Here is a 16,238-nt window from a genome sequence, read left to right on the forward strand (position 1 = left end):
TTCATTGGGCTTCTAAAATTATTATTCCTTCTATATATATTTACGTATAAACCTTAGAATTATCGTAACCTATGATTAACCTTTGCTTTACGGCATGGGATAAGGCTTAGGGTAATTAGGGTGTTACACTATTGGTTTTGGCCCGCATTCTGGGTCCTCTTCCCACGAGTGCAATCCCTCGCAATGTGACCAGGAAAACCACAGTTGAAGCAACCACCTATTCCAATCTTGCAAGAGTCATTTAGATGAAATCGCCCACAACAAACACAAGTTAAATCCGAAGAAATCTTACTCTGGTTCCCTCTCCCTTTGGCATACTGAAACTGATCATAAGTGTTCTTTCTAAAGCCTCCTTGACCTTGAGGCGCATGTCCTCCTCTCTTAAAATTCTGACCCCTCGGCTGAAAGTACTTGCCACATCCCCGATTAGTGTTTACTCCACGAGTGTCCCTTGATGAGGCTACTATCTTTGCACATTCCTCAATAACTCTCGCCTTGTTCACAAGATCGGAGAAGATCTGAATCTCCAAAGGAGCCACAACAGTCATAATGTTATCCTTCAAGTTCCTTTGATACTTAATGCACTTCCAACTTTCATAGGTCTCCGGGGCACCCTGACACACCCTAGAGAACCTACAAAGCTCCTCAAATCAGCTAGTATAGTCCGCCACAGACAAAGAACCTTGCTTCAGCTATATAAGCTCCATCTCCTTCGCTTCCCTAGCAGATTCACGGAAAGTACTTCTTATAAAAAGTCGTCTGGAATACATCCCAAGGGATGTCGGCATTTTGAAGCTGCAGTAAGCGACATTCGCCTTGCCACCAATGCTGAGCCTCTCCCAAAAGCTGATACGTAGCAAACTCCACATTCTGGTTATTCGGAACATGCTGTGCTTGTAACGCACGCTCCATGGCCTGGAACCAATTATCTGCTTCTGTAGGATTGGTTGAACCTCTGAAACTTGGCGGATGAACCTTGAAAAAGGTAGCCAAGGTCATCGGAGCACCTCCCATGTTATTATTATTTCCTTCCGCATTATCATTCCCATTTCCATCACCATTTCCGTTTCCAACTGGTTGACCTAACCTCTGCACAGCTTGTAGAGTCGCTGCAGCATTCGCCTCCATGGTATTCGCAAGATTAGCCATTGCCTCCATGAACTTGGTATGGTTATCGGCCGATCGTTCATTTTCAGTCTCTCCTCGTGAACACGTACGACCTCGTCCGCGAGTAGCCATTAGGGTTCCTGTCTACACCAAACAAATGATATCAAGGTGATCAGTCTCAATATCAAAAGCCTAGTGCTTCAATTATTCTAAATAGGCACTCACAAACAAGCATGCTATGTAATATCAAATAGATAACCTAATAGCATCACAGAAAAAGACACAGAGTATGCATTGAAGCACAATCGGTCCATCTCTCAGGCTCACGAGGACGAACCGCTCTGATACCACTAAATGTAACACCCTAATTATCCTAAGCCTTACCTCGCATCGCAAAGCAAAGGTTAATCAAAGATTACGACAGTTCTAAAGCTTATACATATTATATAGAAATAAGTAATATATTCTAGAAGCCCGATGAAGGATACAGCTCAAAAATAGGATTTGAAAAGTGCAAAATGTACACATAAAAAGCTAAAAACTTAATGCACAAGATATAGATATAATATAACAAAATATAAGAGTATAATAGTATAAAGATCTAGCCACGGCTCGCGGAGTTTAAGCCGGCTAGTTATATACAGACAATACAGAATTCTGAAAGTTAAAACAGCTTATACAAGTTTTTCTCTCAAAGTAAGCCTCTAGGCAAAAATAAATACAAAAGTGAAAGAAACCAAACAAAATAATAAAAAAGACTTCAACACGGGATAGAGATCCTCCGCTCTGTCACCACCAAAGCAACTCACAGAGGTGGGTTGCGACCTGTATCTGAAAAATAACAACAGAATATGGTATGAGAACCAGAGGTTCTCAGTATGGTAACAGTGCCCAGTGATGTAAGATATAAGACTCTGGGACGTCAGAGGCAATCCTAGAACTTCATATCCATCATGAGATTCAACTTAAAGCATAACTAAAACATTAAAACATCACCATAATGATAAAAAGGGTAATCTAACTTAGTGGATTTTCTAAACTAACAATTCTCCGCTATCCCACAGCCTTCACCAACCTATCCTTCATGCGATCCCATTTTCACCGCCTTCCGAACCTCCTCAATCCCAGTAGAAAACACAATTAATACCAATGCAAAGAAAACACAAGTATAAGCATGTATATCAAGTAATTCAAATAGGCCATTAGGCCTGTTATACAATTAAGCAAACAATACAAGTCGGCAAAGCAAACAAACAGATAAAAGATGCACATGAGGAATGTCTGTCCTATTGGCTGTGATATCACATTGTCGGTTCAACAGCCAACCCGACACATCTCTATGGAGATGTCGCCCTTCGGAATCATAATGGGAACCCCGAGATATGGTGCTTGGAACACCGTCCAAGATTTTGTGCCTGCACAGTCTAGTGATCCGAAGGGATGCAAGCGGGATACTCTTGCCACAGACCTTACATCTCAACGTAAGTGGGATTAACCACCATCCTTACGTCGCTGCCGCAACCTCCACAGGCGGGATTAACCACCGTCCTTGCCAGGCGCATAACATCTCATAATTCTCAGTATAAAACAGTAATTCAGTGGTTTTCAGAAAAATCATTTTTATTCAGTACTCAGTAATTCACCACTTTCACAATTCATTCAGAACTCATTAGTTCACCACTTTCACATTTCATTCAGAACTTATTAGTTCATCACTTTCTCAATTCATTGTCAATAACCACCAATATACTATTCTTCTTTCTCACTCAATCAAACCCATCCTCAGTACACCAGAAACATAAGCCTCTGTTCTCTAACTTTTATCGAAAATACCGAAATAGTTCCACCCAAGACCTTCTCTATCTTTTAACTTCCAAAAACAAGCAAAAAAGTCTTAGATAGGTGTCACGGAAGTTTACAAGCTTGCCGGGAAGGTGAAATAGTTAAAAACAAGATTTTTATTGGAAAACAGGGCAGTGTGCGTACACATAGGGTTGTGCGTGCGCACGCCCAAGAGGATTTTCAAGATGTGTGCGTATGCATAGAGGTGTGCGTGCGCATAGGAGTAAAATTTTCCAATTTTGTTCGCTCGCACAAGGCGTGCGAACGCCCTCAACAGAATACACCTTCCGATGTGTGCGTGCGCAAAAGGCTGTGCGTGCGCACAGCTTGCAAAGCTTCGTTGGTTGTGTGTGCGCACAGAGCATGCTAATGCTCCCAGCAGTAGCCCTATCCTCGTGTATGCGTGCGCACAGGTTCAAAAATCCACAGGGTGTGCGCACACAAACCAGAAATCACAAATTCTGCAGCATTCACAGAATTCAGATTTTGACACCAAACTTTGAATGATTATAACTTCCTCTACAAAAATCTATTTCCTACAAACTTTCATTTTCCAACCAAAACCAAACCACCATCTCATCAAACTCCAAAACACATCAAATCTCACACTTTTCATACCTCAATTCACCACTTCACCTTATGCAATCATCAATCCCAATTATCAATTACATAACACTATATTCATTTCTCAACCAACACATTAATCAATTATCATTCCACCATTACGAACAATCATCATAATCAATCTCAATCTCAATCTTCAATACCATATTATCAAAATCAACATTACAATTCATCAAAATAACCCAAATCATCAAATCATCATACATCATCATACAACAATTCCAACGACTAATTTAATTCAATCCTATCCTATGGGTCACTAGCCTAAGTGTCCAAAAATATTATATATTACATAGAGAAAACCAAAACCATACCTTGGACGATTCCCAGTATACACTAAAACCCAAATTGTGTGCAATTCAAGCTTCCAACCACAACCAAGCCACCAATTCAACTCCAAGCTCTAAGTAAAAGCCAATAATCACAGCTTCAAGCTATAAATACACATAATTCATAACCAATCAACCTAGGGTTCATTTTACTCAAAATACACAAGGGTTCAAGATACTCTTACCTTGCCCAACAGTTTTGAAAGCAAAGCCCAATAGTAATCAAGTGCTAGAGTGTACCTAAACACCAAAAATCACAAAATTTCACTCAATACAAAATCCTAAAATTTCGAATTTTTGAAAGGAAGAAGTGCGAGGGATTTCGTAATTTTCTTACCAGTTTCTTGGGTGGGTTTTGTAGAGATCTCCACGGTGATCACGTGGCCACAAACGGTGCGGCGATCAGAGCTCCGTAGCTTAAGTTATGAGCTTGGGAAGTTGAAGATAAATAGTAACTATGGAACCCTCACTCTCTTCTCTTCTCTTCTCAGCTGGGTTATGTTTTGTTTGAGTATGGTGAATGAGCTTATGGCTCATTAATGAAGGTTTTATATATTGGGCTTGGGTCCAACTTGGGTCCGGTCTAATCCGTTAGCGTTTTTAACCTGTTTGGCCCAACTTTGGGCCAAACCTTTAAAATTAATGTCCAGTTTTCAATTTCTATTATTTTTTCTGAGGTTTTCTACTATTTTTAATTATTCTCGCACAGTACCAGACAGACTTAAACCGATTCGACCAGTTCGGTTGTCGGTTCGCGATTTTACTCGATTTTTCTCAGAAAAATCTACTGAGTCTAAAAATCATATTTAATTTTTCTAATTCTCATTCTAAATTTTCGAAACCTAATTTGGGCAATTTAATTATTTAATTAGAGACGGTTAATTAGTCTCGATTCTTACACTTATAGTTAAGCTACAAAATACAAGTGACTCTAGCAATCTAATGAACCCATGAAAATCAAAAATAAACAAATAAACAAATTATTGCTGGCAAACACCAAGACAGGAAGAAACTATATACACCACATAACAGATTGCATTGCATTTTTACATGAAATTAATAAAAAGAAATTATAGTGGAGTGAAGCTAACCTGAAGATACTCAAATATAGTGCTGAAAGGAAGCTTTAACAGGAGACTACTATCCACTGCCTACAATAGCATGATATTGTAGTAAGGCTATAATTAACAAAGTCAAAATGGAATTAAATAAAAAAAACAATGAAATGACAAAATCTTAGCTACAGATCATACATCATGATAATCTACGATAGCGGTATTCACTGCTTTAGAATAAGCCTCACGAACTGAAGTATATAACATCATTCAGCAAAATACAGAAAACCCATATGTTTGAATAAAACAGCAAAATAAGAAGAAATGAAGTGGGCATGAAAAATAAAATCATTCAAAATATCCAATTAAGTATCATTTTGAGTGGTCTTCATCTAAAGACAAGATTAAAAAGCAAAGAAGCTTCGCTGGCGGTGAGTGTGGCGGATTGGAAGAATATGGTGGTATTGGCAGTGAAGGTGACGACTTCTTCTACTCCTCGTCGCAGTCCTTGGCTCGCGTCTCCCTCATCTCCATCTCGGGCTTCCCTCAATGACGCAAAACTAACGGCGGCCCAAACGGCAGCGGTGACCTTGAAGCACGACGGGGGACGAGGCGTTGGTGGTGGGACAGCTCTGTTGCAGTCTCTGTCTCCCTCTCACGCATGTCATTCTCTTCCTCACATCTGACTCTCTCTCGGTCACCCCTCTTCCTTCACCTTCCCGGTGCCATCCCCTCCCTTGCTTCTCCTTCTTTTTCTCCATTTTCCCCTCGAGCTCCCCCTGTTTCTCGTTTCTTCCCTTTTCTTTCCTTGTGTGTGTGTGCGTTGTGTTTGATTTAGGGCATAAATTGGGAAAATTGGGATATTAGGGTTTAAATTAGAAATTTTTAGAATTAGGGTAAAATATACACAAATAATATAATAATTTTTATAAAATATTTGAGATCAAATAATAATTTAAGATTTGGATATAATATTGTAAAGATTATTTTCCAAGCATATAAAATTTTATTTACTAATATATCATTGAGTTCAAATAATTATTTCTAATTTAAATTATAAAATAAACATACTAATCACATTTTATAAAATACAGTTTAAACCCGAGAATATCAATTATTCAGATTATATGATATAATTTTTATTATTTTTCTATTACCAAAACTTTAATTTTAATTTGTATAAAATAATTAATTATAATAAAAATTGTACATAACTATTAATTGTCTTAAACTCAAAAGTATTTAAAAAATAATTTAATCATTTCTAACAAATTAATCTCTAAGAGTTCAATTTAATAAAATAAATCGTAATTTATTCATAATACAAATTTCTTAAATTAAATTACCTAACACTTTCATTACTGAATTTTAATTTCAAATTACATGAAATAACCAATTATAAAAATTATACAAGATTATTAATTAACTTAACTCCATATATTAATAAAACTAATTTAATTACTCTTAAAAGATTAGTTTATATAAATAAGGAGTTCAAAATAAAATAAGTTACAATTTATTTATAATAGGAGTTACTTAAATTAAAGTGTACAATTCTTTTTTATAAATTTAGTATTTATAGAAAAAATTATGTAAATTGGTATGATTATTTATAATTATTTTTATATGTATATTTTAATTTGTATAATTATTTAAATAATATTAGAAAATTATTGTTTGATAAACAATTGTTGTAATGGTTATAAAACCGTTCTTTAAAATAGTCAAAGAGAACGGTTTTATTTTGTTGCTATAACGTAATGAAAATTGAACTTCAACAACAACCTGTAAAAACTGTTGTCTAAGACCATCTAATAGAATGGTTTTAAAGTGTAGCATTTTGGCAACGATTTTTATGCGTTTCTTTTGTACAATTATTTAAACAACAATAAAAATTGTTGCTTAAAAACAAATCATGATAACGGTTATAAAACCGTTCTTTAAAATAGTTAAAGAGAACGGTTTTAATTTGTTGTTATAAAATAATGAAAAATTAAATTCAACAGTAACACTATAAAAAATCATTGTCTAAAATTATCTAAGAGAACGGTTTTAAGGCGTTGCAAAATTTGGCGTTGCTAAAGACCATATTTATTGTAGTGACATAGCCACTTGATTGCTAAAGCTCTCTAGAATGTCCTCACAATAAATAATAAATAAACTGATAGGAAGCAAAGAAAGTTAACCTTCCATAGCACATAGCCGCATACACCCAAAACATTAACGACATCAAAGTAAACATAGATACATATACCTTCCAATCCTTAAAATCCAATCTGATAGAAAGCAACATCCCCAGCATGAACTGCATTTGCAAGAAGGGCATTTCTGGGTGCTGTATAAATAAAGGATAATAAATTCTGTGAGAGCGATTGAGAGTGAGAATGTTAATACGAATATATTCGAAGTAACTCACACACTACTAATTGTGATCCAGCCTCGTTCACTTTTATTTCATCCCGCTCATCTTTGACTAAGAATGATAAAGTGAATAAATTCTCCACTGTTTGAGCGAAGGAGTTCCTATTCAAAATCAAATTCTCAAGCTTAACAACGCTATTTTTCCTTAAGATGTTAAACATCGTTAACATATTTTTATCTATATCAGCTTCCACTTCTCTTGGACCTCTGCCAAGCAGCAAAAAAATAAAAATAAAAATAAAAACAACAACCACAATGTGAAGGAAAAGGAAATTGTATCATAACTACATAATAAGCTTAGCATTATGAGCAGTACACACAATATTCTTAACTTTAATATTTTGACGTTCTACTTATAGATAAATGGGTGATAAAATGATAGAAAGAAACTTACTAGAAATTAAGACATGAAAAGTTGAAAATTAGAAGCTACACAAGTCTATTAGAGAATTTTTTATCTAGTTAAAACCTCTTGCTAACACAAATTTTTCTACCTTTGTCAATCAAAAACTTCATACATATTAAACCAGTTTATTACCTCTTCTGGCTGGGCCAATTTATTGGGCCTCACACGCTTCCTACTTCTACGTTTAACAGCTTTCCTCTGCATTGCTTTAGCATAGATGGGACCATTCCTGAAGGGAAAAAATATTGAAAAAATATATAGATGAGTATAGAACAAAGTCTTCTATGGATATCAAAATTATAGAACAAAGTCTTCTAAATGCATTGAAGTTATATTGTACAGCAGCCGGAACCCACTTTAAAAACATGTGATACTGATACTCCAACATCATTCCAGGCTATTGAGTTTCTGGTGCAACCTTTTATGCTAGTACTTGATCCACCCTGTCCTCCAAATTCTTCAAGAATGTGCGGTACAAATTCTGAAGAAGTGACTCCACCGTTAGCATGACCCTTCATAGACATTACCAAGGATTTCGTTATGTCCAACAGAGCCTTTGCATCAGCCACTTGTTCTCTTGGTTTTGTAACTAGAATTGGATAGAACAGCCAATCAGAATTGAGAAATTCATTTTAGTATCAAAAACTATTAAACATCACACACCATGTCAAGTAGTTACTCCTTGCAAAAACAAAACCACTAAATAATATTATATCCTTTAAATTTCATGTAGGAATAGTATACTATACTAAGACAATAAAGTTGCAAGGATGCATGATGAGCGGATAATTTATAAGTTTTTTGGCATTGTTTTTAGGTAGTTTTTAGTATGTTTTAGTTACTTTTTATTATATTTTTATTAGTTTTTAAATAAAAATCATATTTCTAGACTTTACTATGAGTTTGTGTATTTTTCTATGATTTCAGATATTTTCTGGCTGAAATTGAGGGACCTGAGCAAAAATCTGATTCAGAGGCTAAAAAAGGACTACAGATACTGTTGGATTCTGACCTCTCTGCACTCGAAATAGATTTTCTGGAGCTACAGAAACCTAATTGAGGCGATCTCAATTGCGTTGGAAAGTAGACATCCTGGGCTTTCTAGCAATATATAATAGTCCATACTTTGTCCGAGTTTTTATAGCGCAAACTTGCGTTTTAACGCCCACTTTCTACCCTATTCTAGCGTTAAACGCCAAAACTGGCATAAAAGCTGGAGTTAAACGCCCAAACTGGCACCAAAGCTGGCGTTTAACTCCAAGAAGAGTCTCTACATGTGAAAGCTTCAACGCTCAGCCCAGGCACACACCAAGTGGGCCTCGGAAGTGGATTTCTGCACTATCTGCACTTAGTTACTTATTTTTTGTAACCCTAGCTACTAGTTTAGTATAAAAACTACTTTTAGTGATTTATTTTATATCCTTGATCAGTTTTATACTATCATAGATCATTGTACACATTTGGAGGCTGGCCTCACGGTCATGCCTAGACCTTTCACTTATGTATTTTCAACGGTGGAGTTTCTACACCCCATAGATTAAGGTGTAGAGCTCTGCTGTTCCTCATGAATTAATGGAAAGTACTATTGTTTTTCTATTCAACTCAAGCTTATTCTTATTCTAAGATATTGATTCGCACACAAGAACATGATGAATGTGATGATCAAGTGACACTCATCACCATTCTCACTTATGAACGCGTGCCTGACAAACACTTCCGTTCTATATGAAAACAAGCTTGAATGCATATCTCTTAGCCTCCTAGTTCACGATCAGAGTCTTTGTGGTATAGGCTAGAATTATTGGCGGCCATTCCTGAGATCCAGAAAGTCTAAACCTTGTCTGTGGTATTCCGAGTAGGATCTGGGAAGGGATGACTATGACGAGCTTCAAACTCGCGAGTGTTGGGCGTAGTGACAGATACAAAAGGATCAATGGATCCTATTCCAACATGAGTGAGAACCGACAGATGATTAGCCGTGCAGTGATAGCGCATTTGGACCATTTTCATTGAGAGGACGGACGGTAGCCATTAACAACGGTGATCCCCCAACATACAGCTTGCCATGGAAAGGAGTATGAATGACTGAATGAAGACAGTAGGAAAGCAGAGGTTCAGAAGGAACAAAGCATCTTCATACGCTTATCTGAAATCCCACCAATGAATTACATAAGTATTTCTACCTTATTTTATATTTTATTTATATTTTAATTCTCAAAACCTCATAACCATTTAAATCTGCCTGACTGAGATTTACAAGATGACCATAGCTTGCTTCAAGCCGACAATCTCCGTGGGATCGACCCTTACTCGCGTAAAGTTTATTACTTGGATGACCTAATGCACTTGCTGGTTAGTTGTGCGGAGTTGTGAAAAAGAGTTGAGATTACGATTGTGCGCACCAAGTTTTTGGCGCCGTTTCAGAGATCACAATTTCGTGCACCAAGTTTTTGGCGCCGTTGCCTGGGATTGTTCGAGTTTGGACAACTGACGATTCATCTTGTTGCTCAGATTAGGTAATTTTATTTTAATTTTAAGCTTTTTGTTTTTATTTTTATTTTTGAAAAAATTTTCAAAAAAATTATAAATTATTCTATGTCTTCAGAATTTTTAAGAATGAATTCTAGAGTTTCATGATGATCTGTTGTGGTCTGGCTGGCTGTGAAGCCATGTCTAATCTTTTGGACCGAGGTTTCAACTTATCATCGCAAGAGCTTGTTGATTTCTATCAATCTTGCTGTTGAATGTAATGATCTACTAAAGCTTGGCTAGCCATTGGCCATGTCTAGTATTTTGGACTGAAGCTTTCTCTGAAAGCTTGGCTGGCTAGTAAGCCATGTCTAATTCCTGGACCGGAGTTTAGACTAACATTACATAATTCCTGGAATTCTCATTAAAAATTTTGAATTCCTTATTTTTTCTTTTTCCAATTAATTTTCGAAAAATACAAATTTTTTTTATAAAACCATAAAATAAAAAATAATTTGCATTTCTAGTTTGAGTCTAGTGTCACATTTTAAGTTTGGTGTCTTGCATATTTTTTAATTCTCTTGCATTTTTCGAATATATGCATTATGTTCTTCATTAATCTTCAAGTTGTTCTTGATAATTTATTTGGGTTTGATCTTTAAATTCTCTTGCTTTGTGTCTTTTGTTGTTTCTCATGTGTATTCTCAAGTTGTTAGTGTCTCTAATATGAAAAAATTTCTAAGTTTGGTGTCTCGCATGCATTGTTTATCTAATCTTAGTTTCCATGATTAGTTTCATTTTGTTGTTTTTCATCATTAAAAATTCAAAAAAAATTTCAAAATCTTGTCTTTTCAAGTCAATAATACAGAGAATTGAAGATTCAGAACATACAGCAGAGGAATCACAGAGGAAAAGCTGGGCGTTCAAAACGCCCAGTGAAGAAGCGAAACTGGAGTTTAAACGCCAGCTAGGGTACCTGGCTGTGTGTTAAACGCTCAAAAGGGTAGTATTTTGGGCGTTAAACGCCAGAATGGATACCATTCTAGGCGTTTAACGCCAGGATAACACAAGGGAGGTAAGTTAGTTTTTAATTCAAATCTTTTTCAAATTTTCATAATTTTTCAAAATCAAATCTTTTCCAAATCATGTTTTTTTTATCATATCTTTTTCAAAGTCAAATCCTTTACATTTTTCTCTCACTATTTTCAAAAATCCTTGCTACCAATTAATGATTTGATTCAAAAATTTCAAGTTTGTTAATTCTTTGTTAAGAAAGGTTCAATATTTGAATTTTAGAATCATATCTTTTAAATTTCTTGTTAGCCAAGTCATTAATTTTAAAAAATCAAATCTTTTTAAATTGTTTTTCAATCATATCTTCTCAATCATATCTTCTCAATCACATCTTTTTCAAAATAATTTTCAATCATATCTTTTTTATTGCCAATTTGAAAATCTTTTTCAAAATCACCTAACCACTTTCTCACTTTTAATTTTCGAAAAACCATTAACCATTTTTCAAAATTCTTTTTAATTAACTAATTGTTTTTAAATTTTAATTTTATTTTGTTTCATTTAAAAATTTTCAAAAATTTTCCCCCTCCTCACCCTCTTCTATTTAAGAACTAACACTTCTCCTCTATTAGCAATTCAAACTCTCTCCTTCTTTATATGTTCAAATTCTTTTCTCTCTACCTTATCCTTCTATTCCTATTTTCCTCTGACACATTAAGAAATCTCTATACTATGACATAGAGGATTCCGTACATTTTTTGTTTTCTTCTCTATCATATGAGCAGGAATAAAGATAAAGGCATTCTTGTTGAAGCTGATCCTAAACCTGAAAGGACTCTGAAGAGGAAGCTAAGAGAAGCTAAAGCACAAAACTCTAAAGAGAACCTGATAGAAATTTTTGAAAAGGAAGCAGACAAAACAAACATGGCCGAACCCAACAATAATGGTGGAGATGCAAGGAAGATGCTTGGTGACTTTATTGCACCCTCTTATGACTTCTGTGGAAGGAGCATCTCAATTCCTGCAATTGGAGCAAACAATTTTGAGCTTAAGCCTCAATTAGTTTCTCTAATGCAGCAGAATTGCAAGTATCATGGACTTCCATTGGAAGCTCCTCATCAGTTTTTAGCTGAGTTCTTGCAAATCTGTGACACTGTTAAGACTCATGGGGTTGACCCTGAGGTCTACAAACTTATGCTTTTCCCTTTTGCTGTAAGAGACAGAGCTAGGACATGGTTGGACTCACAACCTAAGGACAGCCTGAACTCTTGGGAAAAGCTGGCCAATGCCTTCTTGGCAAAGTTCTTTCCACCTCAAAAATTGAGTAAGCTTAGAGTGGAAGTCCAAACCTTCAGATAGAAGGAAGGCGAATCCCTCTATGAAGCTTGGGAAAGATACAAGCAATTGATCAGAAGGTGTCCTTCTGGTATGCTTTTAGAATGGAGCATCATATGCATATTCTATGATGGTCTGTTTGAACTGTCTAAGATGTCATTGGACAACTATGCTGGTGGATCTCTTCATCTGAAGAAGACGCCTGAAGAAGCCCAGAAACTCATTGAAATGGTTGCAAATAACCAGTTCATGTACACTTCTGAAAGAAATCCTATGAACAATGGGACAACTCAGAAGAAAGGAGTTCTTGAGATTGATACTCTGAATGCCATATTGGCTCAGAATAAAATATTAACTCAGCAAGTCAATATGATTTCTCAGAGTCTGAATAGATTGCAAGTTGCATGAAACAGTACTAAAGAAGCATCTTCTGAAGAAGAAGCTTATGATCTTGAGAACCCTGTAATGTCAGAGGCAAATTACATGGGAGAATCCTATGGAAACACCTATAATCCTTCATGGAGAAATCATCCTAATCTCTCATGGAAGGATCAACAGAAGCCTAATCAAGGCTTTAATAATAACAATGGTGGAAGAAACAGGTTTGGCAATAGCAAACCTTTCCATCATCTTCTCAGCAACAGACAAAGAATTCTGAACAGAGCTATTCTGGCTTGGCAACCATAGTCTCTGATCTATCCAAGACCACACTAAGTTTCATGAATGAAACAAGGTCTTCCATTAGAAATTTGGAAGCACAGGTGGGTCAGCTGAGTAAGAAGATTACTGAAACTCCTCCCAGTACTCTCCCAAGCAATACAGAAGAAAATCCCAAGAGAAAGTGCAAGGCCATAACCGTGACCAACATGGCCGAACCTGGAGAGAGTGAGGAGGACGTGAGTCCGAGTGAGAAAAGCCTCATGGGACGTCCTCTGGATAGAAAGGAGTTTCCCTTTGAGGAACCAAAGGAATCTGAGGCTCATACAGAGACCATAGAGATTCCATTGAACTTTCTTCTGCCATTCATGAGCTCTGATGAATATTCTTCCTCTGAAGAGGATGAAGACATCATTGAAGAGCAAGTTGCTAAATATCTAGAAGCAATCATGAAGCTGAATGCCAAGTTATTTGGTACTGAGACTTGGGATGATGAACCTTCCTTGTTCACCAATGAACTAAATGCATTAATGAGGCAGACATTACCTCAGAAGAAACCGGATCTCGGAAAATTCTACATGCCTTGTACCATAGGCACCATGACCTTTGAGAAGGCTCTATGTGACCTGAGGTAAGGGATAAACCTCATGCCACTCTCTGTAATGGAGAAACTGGGAATCTTTGAGGTACAAGCTGCAAGAATCTCACTAGAGATGGCAGACAAATCAATGAAACAGGCTTATGGACTAGTAGAGGACGTGCTAGTGAAGGTTGAAGGCCTTTATACCCCTGCTGATTTCATAATCCTAGACACCGGGAAGGATGAGGATGAATTCTTCATCCTTGGCAGACCCTTCCTAGCTGATGAACGGATAATTTATACGCTTTTTGGCATTATTTTTAGTATGTTTTTAGTATATTTTAGTTAGTTTTTATGATATTTTTATTAGTTTTTATTTAAAAATCACTTTTCTAGACTGTACAATGAGTTTGTGTGTTTTTCTGTGATTTCAGGTATTTTCTGGCTGAAATTGAAGGACCTGAGCAAAAAACTGATTCAGAGGCTGAGAAAAGACTGCAGATGCTGTTGGATTCTGACCTCCCTGCACTCAAAGTGGATTTTCTGGAGCTATTGAAGCCCAATTGGCACGCTCTCAATTGCGTTGGAAAGTCGACATCCTGGACTTTCCAGAAATATATAATAGTCCATACTTTGCCCAATATTTGATGGCCTAAATAGGCGTTCCAAGTCAGCTCAAGAATTCTGGCGTTTAACGCCGGAATTGGCACAAAAGCTGGAGTTAAACGCCCAAACTGGCATAAAAGCTAGCGTTTAACTCCAAGAAAAGTCTCTACACATAGAAGCTTTAATGCTCAGTCCAAGCACACACCAAGTGGGCCCGGAAGAAGATTTCTGCATTAATTACTGATTTCTATAAACCCTAGGCTACTAGTTCTCTATAAATAGGACCTTATACTATTGTATTTATATATATCTTTGGATCATCTTTGGACGTTTAGTCCCTAGACCTTGAGGGGCTGGCCATTCGGCCATGCTTACACCAGTATCACTTTTGTATTTTCAACGGTGGAGTTTCTACATACCATAGATTAAGGTGTGGAGCTCTGCTGTTCTTCATGAATTAATACAAGTACTATTGTTTTTCTATTCAACTCAAGTCTATTTCTTCTCCAAGATATTCATTCGCACCCAAGAACATGATGAATGTGATGATTATGTGACACTCATCACCATTCTCACCTATGAACGCGTGACTAACAACCACTTCCGTTCTACATGCAAATAAGCTTGAATACATATCTCTTGGGTTTCTAATCTAAGATTAGAACCTTCGTGGTATAGGCTAGAATTATTGGCGGTCATTCTTGAGATCCGGAAAGTCTAAACCTTGTCTGTGGTATTCCGAGTAGGATCTGGGAAGGGATGACTGTGACAAGCTTCAAACTCACGATTGTTGGGTGTGTGACAGACGCAAAAGGATCAATAGATCCTATTCCAACATGATCGAGAACCGACAGATGATTAGCCGTGCGGTGACAGCGCATTTGGAACATTTTCACTGAGAGGACGGGAAGTAGCCATTGACAACGGTGATGCCCAACATAAAGCTTGCCATGGAAAGGAGTATGAATGATTGGAAGAAGGCAATAGGAAAGCAGATGTTCAGGAGGAACAAAGCATCTTCATATGCTTATCTGAAATTCCAACCAAAGAATTACATAAGTATCTCTATCTTTATTTTATGTTTTATTTATCTTTTAATTATCAATTCTCCATCACCATCTGAATTCGCCTGACTAAGATTTACAAGGTGACCATAGCTTGCTTCAAGCCGACAGTCTCCGTGGGATCGACTCTTACTCACGTAAGGTTTATTACTTGGACGACCCAGTGCACTTGCTGGTTAGTTGTGCGGAATTGTGACAAAGTGTGATTCACGTTTAAGAGCTCCAAGTCCTTTGGCGCCATTGTTGATGATCACAATTTCGTGCACTACTAGCCACAGCAGAAGCTGTGATTGATGTTGACAGAGGAGAGTTGGTCCTTAAGTTGAATGAGGACTACCTTGTATTCAAGACTCAAGGTTCTCCTTCTGTAACCATGGACAGGAAGCATGAAGAGATTCTCTCAATACAGAGTCAAAAAAAACCCCCACATTCAAACTCTAAGTTTGGTATTGGGAGGCCACAACCAAACTCTAAGTTTGGTATTGAGAGGCCACAACCAAACTCTAAGTTTAGTGTTGAGAGGCTCCAACCCTGCTCTGATTATCTCTGAGGCTCCATGAGAGCTCACTGTCAAGCTATTGACATTAAAGAAGCGCTTATTGGGAGGCAACCCAATGTTATTTAATTATATCTATTTATTTTCCATTGTTATTTTATGTTTTCTTTAGGTTGATGATAATGTGAAGTCACAAAAATAACTGAAAATCAAAAATAGAATGAAAAATAGCA

The 16,238-nt window shown here is 36.7% G+C and overlaps 1 pseudogene; it reads right to left on the reverse strand.

Moving 5' to 3' along the window:
- Positions 1 to 7,221: 7,221 nt before the first annotated feature.
- The window catches only part of LOC107621051 (non-structural maintenance of chromosomes element 4 homolog B-like), a 38,044-nt pseudogene continuing 29,027 nt past the window's right edge, over positions 7,222 to 16,238 (reverse strand).

Source organism: Arachis ipaensis, chromosome B10 (assembly GCF_059453495.1).
Source record: "Arachis ipaensis isolate K30076 ecotype BB chromosome B10, ASM5945349v1, whole genome shotgun sequence".
In the NCBI taxonomy this organism is placed as follows: Eukaryota; Viridiplantae; Streptophyta; class Magnoliopsida; order Fabales; family Fabaceae; genus Arachis; species Arachis ipaensis.